Raw genomic sequence first — 12,064 nt, forward strand, 5'->3', positions numbered from 1 at the left:
GGATTCCATCCAGACTAACGTAGTTTGGTAGACTCAGACTCATCAATGGTCTCTGTAAACCCCATAAATTACTCTTCCCCCAAAAAAGCAGGAAGAAGGTTAGAGTGAGCTATGTCTAAATACCCAAATATTGACACTGCAGTTGCCTGGACTGCTTAATGGTATGTTGTATGAACTGGACATGTGTGAACCACAGAAAAATGACTGCTGAAGTTGTCTAAAGAAGGTGAGACAGTCGTTTAGGGTTCCTCCTTCATGAAAGTGTCTGCCAGACATTCTACAGAACACAGGAGAAAGTGACTGAAAAACTGCCCATATAGGCAGAATTGTCTTTGAAATTTCCTGCTTTATTGAAAAGTTTGCCAAATACTATTGGCTTGTAGGCTGATGATGGCTGCTCCAATGTTACAGAAGATCTTTGGGTGACTGTCCAGGCAGCAAGATGTCTCTGTCAATCTAGAGTTTTGGAAGTTGCTTAAAATGCATTTCTTGTTCATTTAGGTAGTATAACCTTCTGGAGTCTTTGATGGAATTGAAGAATAGACAGTTATAGTTTTCCTTAGTTAAGATAAAAGATGTATTTTGTTTTGCTTTATTCCTTTCAAATTTGAATCATTAGTTTTGAACATAGATGTTGTATATGTTCTTAACAATGTTATTGATAAAATCATATATATGTGAGTTCAAAAAAATAAATATACCAGAATTGTGCATATCATTCTTACTCATATCTTCTTGACTTTGACAATCTTTTATCATATAAATGTAATTATATATTGCTGCATGAAAATTATGTATAGTGAGTATTTAACAGCTTCATTTTAGATTATTCATGACTCCAAAATCAGATTAATCTAAGATACGTGAATGGGTCAATATTTTCTTTGAAAAGTAATAAAATAAATTTATTGCCTAACATGCATTTGAAAGTTATTCTTTTATAAAAAGAGATTAGATTATAATATGGGCAAATATTCAGAGATTCTGATCTTCCTGTGATAAAAGATGGAGTGACTCCTAAATTTTATTTGTTCTTCTGTATTTTCTCTGCACACTGCTGTACCAAATCTTTCTGGTTGGCGCTGTGTATATTTCTTTTTTTTTTTGAAAGTTTGATATCTTTATTCAGAAAAGTGATTCAACTGCAGGAGGATGATCTTTTGAGAGGAAACCCCAAATCTTTTACTGAGCAATTCCATGTGGTCCAAGGTTTATAATCCCGATGAGATTCTTCCACCTGAAGGTTTTCATGCATTCAGGTATTTTGCATGATGCCTGATGTGGTTGGTGATGAAGGTTGCAATGAAGTAGTTGCTATGATCATAACCCTACTGTAGCCTATAAACAACAGGAATTTTCTTTTCTGTGCAGGCAGCTATGAAGTTATCAGGGAGTAACTGCCCATTTGGAAGAAACTCGTCATCTTTTCCTTGATCAATTAGTATGTAAATCTGGGAACCTGAAGAGGACTTCATGAGACAGGTTGAATCATACACCTTCCATTTACTTTCATCTGGTCCCAAATATCCATTAAAAACTTTTTTGCCCCAAGGACAGAGCGCTGGGTTGCAAATTGGAGCAAATGCTGACACAGATTTGTATTTTCCAGGATTTTTCAAAGCACAAATCAGAGCTCCGTGGCCTCCCATGGAGTGACCAAAAATAGGCATCCTCTGTGGGTCCACTGGGAAATTGGCATTTATGAGTTGTGGAATCTCCTCGGTTACGTAAGAGTACATTCTGTAATTTGTTTTCTAGGGGTCTTCAGTGGCATTCACGTAGAAGCCCGCACCAGTGCCGAAAGTCCCAGCTGTCATTTTCTCCTTTAATGTTGCAGCCACGGGGACTGGTATCTGGAGCAATGACGACAAGGCCGTGTTCTGAGGCAGCTTGCTGAAAGCCAGACCTGGTTATGAAATTTTGTTCTGTGCAAGTTAAACCAGACAGCCAGTAGAGTGCAGGACACTTTGCACTCTCTGCCGGTGGAGGCAGGTAGACAGCAAGTCTCATTTTACATTTCAGCTCAACACTGTCATGTTCAAAGACATTCTGGAGCCCCCTGAAGCACTTGTTGCTGGAAATCTGCCTCAGTGCCATTCTCCTCCTGTTTAGTTGCTACTTGTTCTTTCTGTCTGCACCAAAGGGCAGTGGATCTAGGGGGGAGACTGCTCTAGGGGTGGGGGTGGGGAGACCCCGCTGTGTATATTTCTAAAGAGGTTTATCTCTGGGAGTATGCCAGATTGAGACTGAGTTACAAGGCTTGGAAATGAAGTTTACTCTTGGGATTTCTCCTGGGTTCTTCTTTTTCAGGCAATCCAGTTAATCGTTTCATGGAATATATGGTGTGACTAAGTGACTTCACAATTTATAAAAATTAGAGGTGTCTTGCATGCAAATTGTGTGTGTGTGTGTGTGTGTGTGTGTGTTTTGCTGGTGATTGATTGATTCCAGTACTTCATGCATAATATAAATGTCTGCTGCCACTGAACTATATCCCTAGTTCTGAAATTCTTAGTTTCTAGATAGTGTTTGCTTTCAAATTTGTTGCATAAAACAACTTTTGAGATTCTCTTTGGAGATAGTGAAGGTTTGAGACCCGTGAAACACATCTATTGAAATCTTTTACTGAAAGGTGGTAAAATTTTCTTCCTTTGGGAGAAAATTAGTTCATAAAAACACTAGAATATTTTCTACTATGTGAAGACAATATTCTTTGAACCAGAAAGTGAAACCTCACTAAAATATTTATCTGTCAAGTCCTTGATCTTCGACTTCCTAGCTTCCAGCTTTATAAAAACTACATTTCTGTCATTTGAAGCCACCCAGGCTATGAATTCCTGATGCAAAAGTTCAGACAGTCTTAAGTACTCATCTGTTTATTAATTTATGAAATATTTAGACACAAGGTAGTGTAGGTTTCTCATAAGAAAATAAATACTTTGAAATATAAATACAATTTATTTCTGCTTTAGTTCTATTACCCAGTGTAATCACATGTAAACCAATAGTATGACTTTTGACAGGTTCCAAAATATTGATCATCTCTTAATGTATATAATGCTACCACCATGAAAACATTTTGAAACAGTGATTTCTAAACTGTGAAATCATTTTTGAAGGGTAGTCATAGAAAGTTTGAAACAATAATAGTAAAGTCAGGCAAGATGCCCCTCTGAAAGGTTTTTGTGCTCAAAAATGAGTTCAGTCACATTATTGAACCCTAATAATTTTGTGGTTTAATGACTTCAATTATTTTTAGCCCTACATCTAATTACAGAATGGAGAACACACGATAGTAATATGTAATAGATGATAATACCTACATAATGGAAACTTTGTGAAATGAAACAAATTGATAAGTATGTGTCATTTAGATATCTTATTACTTCGAGGCATTATTTGAGGTATCTTTCTGTTCCTGGAAATTTCCCACACAAGCCAAGGACAGAAATCTTCACCAAAGATGAAAGACTTGCTAAGAGGAGAAGTGACATATGTGATAACTTATAACTTGTGAAGTTTTTGAGAACAATGAACACAGACAGTCCTCTATATGAGTAGGAAGCAGTCTATCACTTGCAATCACTAAGTGCAAAAACTTAGTTGATTTTCTTCTGTATTTAATTTCAAAACATTTCAAAGAAACACTTATAATCCTAATGAAGCCAGATGCTATTTACATCTTGTTTAGTGAGTTACCATGTAGTGAGGTTCTTGCCTAGAATTCTGATACTCAGCAGGTTCATTAGCCTGCTATATAATAATAACCCAAGTAGTATGTCTCTAGTCAGTGCTTTCCTCAATTACAGGGTTTTACACAATTGAGCAGGAAATACTTCATCTTGCACATGAACGTAATACTTGTAATGTGATAATCCCAAATCTGCCAGTCCATGGCCTCTTTGCTTGAATAGTCTTCTTCCTCCATGACAGTTTAGGACTCATGCCTTGTGCAGGCCTGCTAGACTGCACTCTACAAAATGATTATTTACAGACTATGGACAGGGCTCACTAGAATGCATGTACAGCATACATGAAGTCTTGGCTCTAATCTCCATTACCACCTGAACTGAGTTGTAGTAGCAGCTGAATGTAATCCTAGCACTCAAGTGGCAGAAGCAGGAGAATCAAGGGTTCAAGGTCAGTCTGTGCACCCCAAAAATTTGAAGTCAGCTAAAGCTACATGACAACCTGTCTCCAAACTTGCACCATTAGGTGGTGGGAGAAATGGGGAGGATCTGAAAGGAATTGGAGTGTGGAGGACTAAAATTCTAATGTATTCTTTTATTTAATTTTCATTTTCATTATCCATTTTATTTCCTTGCCATTGTGAAGAAAACAGCAATAAATGTGGATGTTTAAGTACCTTTGTGGTTCCATACAGTTCTTAGAAATATCACAGTATACAAGCATCATAACAACCATTCAAGATAGATTTTTGTTTATTTTCTCTTTTGCTAGATGAGTACCCCATTCACAAAATGATTAAGAAAGTGCTACACTGGAAACACATACACACACACACGAGTAACATCATACCAATTGAACAGATCATATTTATGATTTAGGAATGCACACATGTATATATAACAGCCATTAGTAAATAAAGAGACCATGAATTTTTATAACAACATGAAGGGCTTTATGGAAGGGTTTGGAGGAAGAAAAAAGAAAGAGGAAATGATATAATTATAATCTTAAAAAAGAAACTTGCAAAATTAGTGTATGAACCATTGAAGACTATGATTTGAACAAGCATGTCATGAGCACTGTCAGGTCTCCATTCACCATGTCACTATATGGATGTGTCCATGAGGTAGGTCATTTCATTATAATTTTTTACATTCAGGCTCTTAATATATAAACATATACCAAGCATATATAGCTGAAAATTTCAAAGATAGCATAGAAATTGTGTCCCTGCTATGGTTCCTTTCTACCAATGTCCATATGTTGGATGATTAAGCCCGGAGGTAATGGTATAGTGGTGAGGCCTCGGAGATGTGGTGGGTGACATGTGCAGAAGATCCATGAATGGTATCAGAACTCCTCTGAAAGAGGCCTTGAACACATATATGTTTATTTTGAAATCTTTTCAATGAAAGAACAAGAGAGAACAATAATAATGTTTGAAAAGGGTTTTTTGTCCCCTCTGAATCACTCCATTGAGTTCTTAGCTCTCTAACTTATCACAAAGCATTTTCCACAGAGAAGGTGAACTGAGAAAGTGAAGTCCTCCCATCATTAAATTTACTAATACCATTTGCAATCCATGCTATACAGATTTGATACTCATTTTTATTTTTTAAAAGATGGATTTAAATTTATATTATGTTTATGGTATTTTGTCTCTATGTGTGTGTCTGGTTTCTTTGGGAGACAGAGATATTTGATCCCCTGGAAGTGGAGTTACAGATGGTTATAAGCTGTCATGTGAATGGTGGGGATTGAATCCAGGTGTCTTGGAAAAGCAACTAGTGCTCATAACCACTGAACCATCTTGCCAGGTCCACTGAAACTGATTTTATTAAATGTTTGACATAATATAGTTGGTAGAGTGCTATTTTTCTTTTTGTTTTACAGTTTTCAAGACAGGATCTTTCTCTGCAACTCATGCTCTTTGTGAACTTTTTATGAACCTCCTGAATTCTGGGATACAAGATGGACCCATAATGCCCATTTGTAGTTGGTGGCTTTCCAGGTCTTCTGCCTGAGACTATCCTTTGTCCTCAGTCTGTTTCAGGTGTCTACTTGTTCCTGAGGCTTCAACTCCTCTTAGTGAATATCTAAACCTTTATCTAAGCTTTTCTGGCCAGCCAGCTGGGAGTGTCCTTGATGCTGGGCTTGCCCTCAACCCACCCTTCCTCCAAGCCTGCCTTTCACCTGTGAGGTCCTTGGAATCCTCAAACACAGCCTGTTCCAGTGCTGAGGGGACCTAAGAGTGGGCAGACCAAGAAAAGCTCCCAAGTACAAAGTCAGCCACAGCAAAGATTGGACCAAGACGCCAAGACTCTGATGGCCTCATTTAAAGGAAGAGATGGGTAGGCACCAATGCAAAAACTTTTCCAACATCCTGAAAAGCAACATGGTAACACCAGAAACCAGTGAACACACAACAGGAAAACTTGAACATCCTAACGCAGAAGAAGTAGAAAAAAAAAGACTGTAGCATAACCTTATGAAAATGATGGAGTATCTTTTGGCTATTTGAAATTCTTCTGTTGATAATTCTCTGTTCAGTTCAGTACTCTATTTTTTAATTGGGTTATTTAGAATTTTAATGTCTAGTTTTTTGAATTCTTTATATATTTTGGAGATCAGACCATTGTCTAATGCGGGGTTGGTGAAGATCTTCTCCCATTCAGTGGGCTGCCTTTTTGTCTTAATGACTGGGTCCTTTGCTTTACAGAAGCTTCTCAGGTTCAGGAGGTCCAATATATTCATTGTTGCTCTTGTTGTCTGTGCTACTGAGGTTATATGTAGGAGGTGGTCTCATGTGCTCATGTGTTGCAGTCTACTTCCCACTTTCTCTTCTATCAGGTTCAGTGTGGTTGTATTTATATTGAGGTCTTTAATCCATTTGGACTTGAGTTTTATGAATGGTGAGAGATATGAATCTACCTTCTTTCTTCTATCTTTCACCTGTGAGGTCCTTGGTATCATTCTTCTACAGGTTGACATCCAGTTATGCCAGCACCATTTGTTAAAGAGTCCCATATGGGAGTACTGGACTGAGCTCCCAAGGTTCAGTTGAAGAGCAGAAGGAGGGAGAATATGACCAAGGAAGGAAGTCAGGACCACAAGAGGATGATCCCACCCACTGAGACAGTGTGCCTGAACTAAGGGGAGCTGACTAAAGTCAGCTGGAATGGGACTGATTGAGCATGGGATCAACTGAACCCTCTGAATGTGGTTGACAATTGTGACTGAGAAGCCAATGATAATGACTCTGGGATTTGTCTCTACTGCATGTACTGGTTTTTTGGGATCTAGTCTATTTGGATGCACACTTTCCTAGGCCTGGATGGAGGGAGGAGGGCCTTGGAATTCCCACAGGGCAGCATACTCTGCCCTTTTTAGGACTGGAGGGGGTGGGGAGGAGGGTGAGTGGGGGAGCGGGACAGAAGTGGGTGGAGGGGAGGAAGTGGAAATTTTTATTCCTATTATTAATAAATTAATAAAAAACAAAAAACAAAACAAAAAATAAAAAATATAAAACAAAGAAAATGATGGAGACCTTTAAGCAGGAAGTGAAAAACTCCCTTAAAGAAATGGAAGAGAGACAAAGAAAAAGTTTGAAGTAATTAATAATTCCCTCAAAGATACCCAAGAAAACCAAGAAAAAGCAATCAAACAGGTAAAGGAATCAGTTCAAGACTTGAGGACCAAAATGGAGGTAATAAAGAAAACACATACCGAGGGAAGACTGGATATGGAAAATATGGGTAGATGAACAGGAACTACAGAGAAAAGTATAACCAGCAGAATACAAGAGATAGAAGAAAGAAACTATCTGAAGATACTATAGAAGAAACAAACTCATTGATCAAAGAAAACAGGAAATCCAACAAATTCTTAACACAAAACATCCAGGAACTCTGGGACACCATGAAGAGGCCAAACCTAAGAGTAATAGAGGTAGAAGAAGGAGAAGAACTCCAGCTCAAAGGCCCAGAAAATATATTCAACAAAATTATAGAAATAAACTTTCCCAACCTAAAGAAAACATCCCTGTGTAGCTATAAGAAGCTTACAGAACACCAAATAGACTGGATAAAAAAAAATCCCCTTGCCATGTAATAATCAAAACACAAAACATACAGAATAAAGAAAGAATTTTAAGAGCTGCAAAGGAAATATATAAAGGTAAACCTATCAGAATTACACCTGACTTCTCAATGGATACTGTGAAAGCCAGAAGTTCCACGAGAGATATGCTGCAGACACTAAGAGACCACGGAAGCAAGCCCAGACTAATATACCCAGCAAAGCTTTCTTTCACCAGTGATGGACAAAACAAGATATTCCATGACAAAAACAGATTTAAACAATATGCATCCACAAAACCAGCCTTAAAGAAAGTACTAGAAGGAAAATCTCAACCCAAGGAAGCTAACAACGCCCACAGACATCTGATAACCTGCCACCAACACAACTCAAAGAAGGGAAACACACAAACACTACCAACAAAAAATAACCGGAGTTAACAACCACTGGTCGTTAATATAGCTTAATATCATTGGACTCAATTCACCTATAAAAAGGTACAGGTTAAGAGAATGAATATGAAAAACAGGACCCAGCATTATGCTGTTTACAAGAAACACACCTCAAACTTCAAAAGAGACACTACCTCAGAGTAAAGGTTTGGAAAAAGGTTTTCCAATCAAATGGAACTAAGAAACAGGTAGATGTGGCTATTCTAACAAAATTGATTTCAAACTAAAATCACAGAAGAGATGGAGAAGGATTCTTTATACTCATAACAGGAGCAATTCATCAGGATGAAGTCTCAATCCTGAATATCTATGCCCCTAAGATATGCACCCACATATGTAAAAGAAACATTACTAAAACTCAAAGCACACATCAAACCCCACACACTAATAGTAGGAGATTTCAACACTCCTCTCTCGCCAATGGACAGATCAGCCAGACAAAAATTTAACAGAGAAATAAGAAAACTAACAATTGTAATGAATCAAATGGACTTAACAGATATCTATAGAACATTCCACCCAAACAGGAAATAATATACCTTCTTCTCAGCACCTCATGGAACCTTTTCTAAAATTTATCACGTACTCAGTAACAAAGCAAACATCCACAGATACAAAAAATTGGAGTAACCACCTGTGTCTTATTGGATAACCATGGAGTAACGTTAGAATTCAACAACAATACTATCCTCAGAAAGCCTACAAACTCATGGAAACTGAACAGACAACTACTGGACCACCCCTGGGTCAAGGAAGAAATAAAGAAAGAAATTAAAGTTGTCCTTGAATTCAACGAAAATGAAGACGCAACATACCCGAACCTATGGGACACTATGAAAGCTGTGCTAAGAAGAAAGTTCATAGAACTAAGTGCCCACATAAAGAAAATGGAGACAGCTCACATTAGAGACTTAACAGCACACCCGAAAACTCTAGGAAAAAAAAAGAAGCAGACTCACCCAGGAGGAGTAGAAGACTGGAGATAATAAAACTGAGGGCTGAAATCAACAAAATAGAAACACAGAAAACAATGCAAAGAATCAATGAAACAAATAGCTGGTTCTTTGAGAAAATCAACAAGACTGACAAACTTCTATCCAAACTCATCAAAAGGCGGAGAGAGAACACCCAATTTAACAACATCAGAAATGAAAAGGGGGGGCACAACAACAGACACTGAGGAAATCCAGAAAATCATTAGGTCTTACTACAAAAGCCTATACTCCACAAAATTGGAAAATGTAAAAGAAATGGACAAGTTTTTAGATAGATACTATATACCAAATTTAACTCAAGACCAGGAGAACAATTAAAATAGACCTTATAAGTCACGAGGAAATAGAAGCTGTCATCAAAAACCTCTCAACCAAAAAAATCCCAAGGCTGGATGGTCTTAGTGGAGAATTCTACCAGAACTTCGAAGAAGAGCTAATACCTCTATTCCTCAATGTGTTCCACATAATAGAAACATGGGTCATTACCAAACTCTTTTTATGAAGCTACAGTTACCCTGATACCAAAACTGCACAAAGACACAACCAAAAAAAAAAAAAGAATTACAGAGCAATCTCACTCATGAGCATCGATGCAAAAATTCTCAATAAAATACTGGCAAACCGAATCCAAGAACACATCAAAAATTTATCCATCATGATCAAGTAGGCCTCATCCCAGAGATGCAGGACTGGTTCAACATATGAAAATCTATCAATGTATTTTATCATATAAATAAACTGAAAGAAAAAAAACATATGATCATTTCATTAGATGCTGAAAAAGCATTTGACCAAATGCAACACCCCTTTATGGTAAAGGTCTTGGAGAGATTAGGGATACAAGGATCATATCTAGATATAATAAAAAGCAATATACAGCAAGCCAACAGCTAACATCAAATTAAATGGAGAGAAACACAAAGCAATTCCACTAAAATCACGAACAAGACAAGGCTGGCCTTTCTCTCCATATCTCTTCAACATAGTGCTTGAAGTCCTAGCAATATCAATAAGACAACATAAGGAGATCAAGGGGATTTGAATTGGAAAGGAAGAAGTCAAACTTTTGTTATTTGCGGATGATATGATAGTGTACATAAGTGATCCCAAAAAAACTCTACCAGAGAACTCCTACAGCTGATAAATACCTTTAGTGATGTGGCAGAACACAAGATCAACTAAAAAAAAATCAGTAGCCCTCCTATACACAAAGCATAAAGAAGATGAGAGAAAAATCAGAGAAACATCATCTTTCACAACAGCCACAAATAGCAGAAAGTATCTTGCGGTAACATTAACCAAGGAAGGGAAAGACCTATTTGACAAGAACTTTAAGTCTTTGAAGAAAGAAATTGAAGAGGATACCAGAAAATGGAAGGATCTCCCATGCTCTTGGATTGGTAGGATAAACATAGTAAAACTGGAAAACCTACCAAAGGCAATCTATAGATTCAATGCAATCCTCATCAAAATCCCATCAAAATTCTTCACAGATATTGAGAGAATGATAATCATCATTATATGGAAAAACAAAAAAAAAAACTCAGGATATCCAAAAGAATTCTAAACAATAAAGAAACTTCTGGAGGTATTACCATCCCTGACATCAAACTCTATTATAAAGCTACAGTAATGAAAACAACTTGATAGTGGCATAAAAACAGAGACATTGACCAATGGAATCTAATTGAAGACCCAGATATGAATCCTCACACTTATGAACCTATGATTTTTGACAAGGATTCTAAAATTATACAATGGAAGACAGAAAGCATCTTTAACAAATGGTGCTGCCATAACTGGATGTCAACCTGTAGAAGAATGAAAATAAATCCATATCTATCACCATGCACAAAACTCAAGTCCAAATGGATTAAAGACCTCAATATAAATCTGACCACACCGAACCTGGTAGAAGAGAAAGTGGGAAGTAGCCTGCAATGCATGGGCACAGGAGATCACTTTCTATGTATAATGCCAGTAGCACACACAATAAGAGCAACAGTTAATAAATGGGACCTCCTGAAACTGAGAAGCTTCTGTAAAGCAAAGTACACGGTCACTAAGATAAAAAGGCAACCTACTGAATGGGAGAAGATCTTCACCAACCCCACATCAGACAAAGGTCTGATCTCCAAAATATATAAAGAACTCAAAAAACTAGACATTAAAATTCTAAATAATCCACTTAAAAAATGGGGTACTGAACTCAACAGAGAATTCTCAAAAGAAGAATTTCAAATGGCCAAAAGATACTTAAGAACATTTTCAACTTCCTTAGCGATTAGGGAAATGCGAATCAAAACAACTTTGAGATACCATCTTACACCTGTCAGAATGCCTAAAATCAAAAACACCAATGATAACCTATGCTGGAGAGGATATGGAGTAAGGGGAACACTCATTCATTGCTTGTGGGAATGCAAACTTGTGCAACCACTTTGGAAATCAGTGTGGTGGTTTCTCAGAAAATTGGGAGTCAATTTACCTCAGGACCTAGCAATACCACTCTTGGGAATATACCCAAGAGATGCCCTATCATATGACAAAAGCATTTGTTCAACTATGTTCATAGTAGCATTATTTGTAATAGCCAGAACCTGGAACCAACTTAGATGCCCCTCAATAGAAGAATGGATAAAGAAGGTATGGCACATCTACACATTAGAGTATTACTCAGCGGTAAAAAAAATGCTATCTTGAATTTTTTATGCAAATGGATGGAAATAGAAAACACTATCTTGAGTGAGATAACCCAGACCCAAAATGATGAATATGGTATGTACTCATTCATTAGTGGATTCTAGCCATAAACAAAGGACATTGAGCCTATAGTTTGTGATCCTAGAG

At 37.3% G+C, this 12,064-nt stretch overlaps 1 pseudogene; it reads right to left on the reverse strand.

The window, feature by feature from the left end:
* Positions 1-1,247: 1,247 nt before the first annotated feature.
* Positions 1,248-2,100, reverse strand: LOC121441154 (annotated as a pseudogene).
* Positions 2,101-12,064: the final 9,964 nt, after the last annotated feature.

Source organism: Microtus oregoni, unplaced genomic scaffold (assembly GCF_018167655.1).
Source record: "Microtus oregoni isolate MIOR12 unplaced genomic scaffold, Mior012 000073F_ref0000255, whole genome shotgun sequence".
Lineage (NCBI taxonomy): Eukaryota > Metazoa > Chordata > Mammalia > Rodentia > Cricetidae > Microtus > Microtus oregoni.